Raw genomic sequence first — 5802 nt, 5'->3', positions numbered from 1 at the left:
ATCACCCCGCTCCTGAGGGGTCAGCCAGGACCTTGGAGCCGAAGTCCGCCCATCCCGTTCAGTCATTTTCATTCGGTCTTCCTCCTGCATGGTTTCGACAAACATTATAAATAACAGTGTAGGGTCGGCCCGCCACGTGGTGGGAAATGGAGGCGTGGGGTCCCTGGCCGTATCCTCATGCAGCGCACGCGAGGATGGTAAGCTGGGGCGAGGGGAAGGAGAGGAGAAGGAGGCAGAGGAAGGAAACTAAGCAAATTAGCACCGAGCGAGAGACACAGAGTGAGTGACAGCTGTAGGCCACGTGTGCTTCCACGACCCGTCGTGCGCCTGCCCTTCTCAACCTCGGTGAGAAATCACCTCTCAGACCTCAGTTTCGTCACATACGACATGTGCTTAATAAACCAGGTGAAGGTCTCGTAGGTCAGTCCCCTGATCCTCCCAGCACCCATGCGGGGGCTGCTGTCACCATCCTCACGAGGAGACAGAGTCCTGAGAGCTGAAGTGACTTGCAAGGTGAGATGTAATCAGAGCCTAAGGACAAAGTTAAGTGTCTGAGCTCCCTGGTGACCGGGGAGCACTGGGGAGGTCGGCAGGGGCCTCGGGACGCCCGGGTGAGAGAACGAAGACACCGGTCCCCTGCATTTATGTGTGCCAGGGGCTGGCACACATTCTCTGTAATGAGCCAGAGAATAATTTCTTTAAAAAAAAATAAAAAAACTGTAAGGGCCACACAGTCTCTGCTGGAATGACTCAACTCCGCCCTTTTAGTGCAAAAGTAGCCATAGACAATATGTGAATGAGTGGGTGTGGCCACCTGCCAGCACAACTTGACAAAACCAGGTGGCAGGTCTGTGTGCCATTGTGTGCCAAACCCTGATTTAGAGTCACATGGCACAGATGGATCAGGAGGGACCCGGCTGAGACAGAAGCGTGAAGGCCTGGGCTTAGCTGGGCCTTCAGTCTGTGTAAACGGCAGCCCGGGGGTGGCATCGTGCACAGACCACACATCCATACGTGGAAGCCCCGAGGTTGAGCCAACCCCGAGAATGGCCAAGTGCTGGGCCCTGCACAGCACCCGTCTCCTCAGCCAGATGGGTGACAGCTTGTGAAAGGGCCTTGGAGAGCAAAATGGAAGGGCCACTTAGCTGCCCAAAGGTGATGCCATCCCGAGAAAAGCATGTGATATCCTGTATCCCTGGGGCTGAGGAGGGCAGACAGACACACCTGGTGACCTGGGCTCAGGGAATTTGGCTGCCCTGCTTCGTGGGGCTTGGCCAGCACTGTGCCACCGTGGCAGCTGGGTGTGGCTGGGTCTGGTGACAGAAGGAAAACCCTTGTGAGGCAGAACCACACGTCTAAGAATAGACTAGGAAGGTCGTGAGTTTCACTTTCTCGGAACTCCGTTCCTGGGTTGCCAGGGCAGCTGGCTGGCAGCTGGGCCGTGAACCCGGTTCACCTTTGGCTGCCCTGGGCTCTGACTGCTCGGGCAGATTGAAAGTGGGACAAAGGGCAGGAGCGAGAGGGAAGCAGGTGCTGCCTTGAGCAGATCTGATCCGGACTGCTCAGACTAGGGGACATGGCAAACCCACTTGTCTGACAAGCTCCAGGCTGCTGGCAAACACCAACTCGAGGAGTTCTGCTCTAGGTGGGAGGTTGCCCAGCAAATGCCGGGACAGGGTGCCATTCTCAGGAGTTGGGCGTTAACTAGACAAGGCTGAACAAATGGCCTAGGAGCCAGAAAGGCAGGTCCTAGTGGGAGATAGAAAGGCCACAGCTTTGTGAGAGAGGAAGGACAAGAGAGAGAGAAAGAGACATCCATTTGTTCCACTTAGTTACGTATTTGCTGGTTGACTCTTGTGTGTGCCCTGACTGGGGATCAAACCCGCAACCTTGGTATACAGGGATGATGCTCTGTCTAAACTAACTGAGCCACCTGGCTAGGACCTCTCAAGCGAATGTTTCATCTCTTACGTTGACCCAAGGTCCCATTGGTGTCCGTAGAGCGGAGCTGAAGGGACTGTTCCAAATGGTGCTCATGCCGCCCCCTGCTCCTGGCCTTTTTGCCTGACTGTGCTACCCCCAGTCTACAAGAGGGAGACCAGGTACTCAGGATTAGGACGTCCCGACTCCTGGCGCCCCCAGTGCAATGTTTCAATCATGGCACCAGGAACATGCCCTTCCACAGCCACCAAGAGCAAGTTAGGGAAACCCACCCTTGAATGGAGTAAACATGGTGAAGCAGTCCCGTGGTTAAGAGTTATCCTGCTGACCTCTTTTTATTTTTATTTTTTAATTGATGCTGGTGAAAATCCAAAGGGGCCACGTCACACCACTCATTCATTTGTATCTTCACGGGTATAAAAGTCTAAAAGCAAAGTCCTGGTGTATAACAGAGAAAGAGAAAGGAAATTAAGCTTCCAATGGAAGATTCAGAAAATATGTTAAACTGTGAAGGGAACGTGGTGATTGGTTTAAGAAGTGGGCCAGGCTAAAATAATCACCGCCCCCGTCCCAGCGGTCAACACTGAGGCCATCAAGAAATACATTACTAGACCTACAAACGAGAAATTCATTTTAGGTAAAAATGAAAATTTGTGGTAATGGAAAAAGAGGATTAGATCTACAAAACCATTCAGGCAGAGCATTTAAAAAAAGTTACAAAACTATTCAATGTTTGGGAGACTTCTCTAGTGCAGTCATGTAGGCCTGGAGTTTCTTTTTGGGAGATTTTTAATTACACATTCAGCTTCTTTAATGGTTGAATAGTCCTAAAACCATTCGAGAAATTGAGTTCAGAATTTAAATGCTCCTGAAAAAAATAAATCTCTTCTGGTTTCATCTCTGACATGCAAAGAACTTGCAAGTTATTACTTTCATCCTTAACCAAGAAAAAGTGTGTGTGGGGAAGGGGATCAGAAAATCAGTGACTTCTCTTGGGCCCATCACTAAGAACTGAGGTCCCAGAACCAACTGCCACCCCCAAATCCGGAAAGATAGGCAAACCCAAAGAATCACAGTCCAGATCTGTTTACCTCAATGCAGAAGCAGAAGGTAAACTGAGGCAAAAGGACTTTCACAGATGAATTAGACAAAGGGACGCCGTTCTGGGTTGATAAAGAGCTTCCACCTGTGACTCAGGACACAGCTCAGTCTCTAGAGATCGCGTGGGCAGACCACGAACAAGCAAAAGCAGGAGCACTCGAAATCTTTCTCCCGGTATATGTTGTCAGTTTGGCCCAGGTAAACCCTTACAGAAATTCTCTATGTGTTTGGACGGTTTTTACGTTGCCAACAATATGCAAAGTCAAACTCCCCTTCGGCCTTTCCAACGTGGCTTCTCCTCCTGACTCTCCGTGTTGATTCCGCGTTTCCATCGACATCAGAGCGAGATCCCCCAACAGCAAAAACCCCTGACTCGCTAAAGACTCAGATGATGGGGAACACTTTTTAGTGTTTTTAACCAATACAGTGTTTTTAACCAAAACAAAACAAAACAAAAAAACATGCAAAAATAGACAAAAATGCTCAAGACAGTTGGGGGAAAAAAATGTTCAAATTCACTAATGAGCTACGAAAAGCAAATTCGACCCATGACGTAGATTTCCAAAATTCTTGCCAAAAAATAAAATAAATAACTAACTAAACAGAGCTGACTGGAGCGCAGATACTCTCTGGTGGCCACATTACGCTGTTACATTCTTTCTAGAAGGCAATTTGGCCTCTGGTATGAAGACCTTCAGCCCTGGGACACCCTTTCGCCTGGTAACTCCAATTCTAGGAAACTGCCCGAGGAAATAAACACTGATGGGGTCAAAGATTCACACTGACGGATGTTGGCCTCAGCACAATAGCAATGGGCATGCGAACAGTTCATGGTATACTTATTAAGCTGAATATTGAGGAGCCCTTAAGATTACACTTAAAAAGAATTCCTAATGATAGGATAACACGCTTATGGTGCAATGTGAAGTGGGGGGGGGGAGGGGAGAATACAAATTTGTATAGATCACATATTTTCACCTGTATTTAAATGCAATAAAGGCCCTGGCTGGTTGGCTCAGTGGTAGAGCGTCGGCCTGGAATGCAGGAGTCCCGGGTTCGATTCCCGGCCAGGGCACACAGGAGAAGCGCCCATCTGCTTCTCCACCCTTCCTCCTCTCCTTCCTCCCTTTCTCTCTCTTCCCCTTTCACAGCCAAGGCTCCACTGGAGCAAAATTTGCCCAGGTGCTGAGGATGGCTCTGTGGCCTCTGCCTCAGGCGCTAGAATGGCTCTGATTGTGGCAGAGCGACGCCCCAAGATGGGCAGAGCATCGCCCTCTGGTGGGCATACCGGGTGGATCCCGGTCAGGTGCATGCGGGAGTCTGTCTGACTGCCTCCCCGTTTCCAACTTCAGAAAAATACAAAAAAACAAAATAATAAATAAATAAAAGCAATAAAAAGGAAATATGCAAAATATTAAAAAATTTATGTCTGGGGAGTGGCTGGTAAGGTGATTGGAAAAGACAGATAAATATCTTTTTAAGCTGGAATTTCAATAATAAGCGTGCTTTTTTTTCCTGTTGACTTTTAAAAAATCTTTTTTGTTGTTGAGCTTAAAAACCTTTTTTTTTTCATGGGAAAAGTAAATCAACTTAAGGAAAGTTAATTAACTGGAACAATGTGTTGAAATAATTAAATTGATAAGAAAACTCATTGAGTTTTTAAAAAACAGGATGACTACTTACTGTAATCATATAAATTCTACACACAGAGAAAATCATTTAGCAATGGCAGAGAAGGGAGGAAGGGGCGGGCTGTTAGCCTCTGTAGAAACCAGTGTGTCAATTCTCTGCTCTCCAAACCTGGGAGAAGGTGCTGGCAAAATTCAGGCCGTGAGCTCTATTCATTGGTGCTTCCAATATGGTGGGGGGGTGGTGGTGCAGGGGCGCCCCCACCTCCAGCCCATTTATGAGGGGAACCTCAACCTGGCCAGGTGCCTCCCCGTGACCATGTACTTCAAGGGCGCCCCCACAGGGGAGCCTTCCCCTGCTCCGATGCCATAACTGTGTGACCTGGGTAAGTCTTCACCTGCAGGACAGCCTCCTCCTTGGAGCCAGAGGAACCTGGGCTGTGAGCTGTGGTCCCTTCCGCCTGAAGAGAAGTAAGATAGGTAGCATCTCTGGGTCCCTGCCAACAGTGCACCTGTTTTCCTAATTTTCCGTTGTTTGTGTTTTTCATGCTAACTCTGACAGGCGGTTTGCCCCCACTTCCTCCTCCGGGCACTGGGAGTGTCACAGAAGCACAGACACGTGAAAGGGCCAGGGGCTGTGACAGCCTGACTGCTGGGTGTTCTGTTCCTGAGTGCCTGCTGGGTGTGCTCATTCGTCAGAGATTTGTGGAGCCTCTGCTCTGTAGGGAGCCCTGTTCTGGGCTGGGGCTGTACCGTGCTGAGCAGACACAGAATCAGCTCCTGCCTGGATTGGTTGTCTCTTCCTCTTGTAACAAACTGTCACAGACTTGGGTCTTAAAACAACACACATTTACTGTCTGATCATTCTGGAGGTCAGAAATCTAAAATCAAGGTGTCTCAGGGCTGATCCCTTCTGTGGGCCTCTGGGGAGAGTCTGTGTCTAGAAAGAGCCTGGGAAGAGTGTCTTCCTTGGCTTGGGGCCCCTTCCCCCGTCCTCAAAGCGCATCACTCCAAACGCCAAACTCCGGTTCTGGCCTCACCTTTCCTTTTTCGATCTCTGACTCTCCTGCCTTCCTCGCATAAGGGTCCTTGTGATGGGTAATCCAGGCCAATCTCCTCATCGCAAGAGCCT

At 49.3% G+C, this 5802-nt stretch overlaps 1 non-coding gene across 1 annotated transcript; it reads left to right on the top strand.

Moving 5' to 3' along the window:
* The first annotated feature begins 4041 nt into the window (after window positions 1-4041).
* On the top strand, window positions 4042-4117 carry TRNAS-GGA (transfer RNA serine (anticodon GGA)). Its single transcript has one exon. It is a non-coding gene; the product is annotated as a tRNA-Ser (tRNA).
* The last annotated feature ends 1685 nt before the right edge of the window (window positions 4118-5802 follow it).

The sequence above is a fragment of the Saccopteryx leptura genome, chromosome 10 (genome assembly GCF_036850995.1).
Source record: "Saccopteryx leptura isolate mSacLep1 chromosome 10, mSacLep1_pri_phased_curated, whole genome shotgun sequence".
Lineage (NCBI taxonomy): Eukaryota > Metazoa > Chordata > Mammalia > Chiroptera > Emballonuridae > Saccopteryx > Saccopteryx leptura.
The sequence above is the reverse complement of the archived record's forward strand: the minus strand, read 5'-3'. Positions and strand labels throughout refer to the sequence as shown.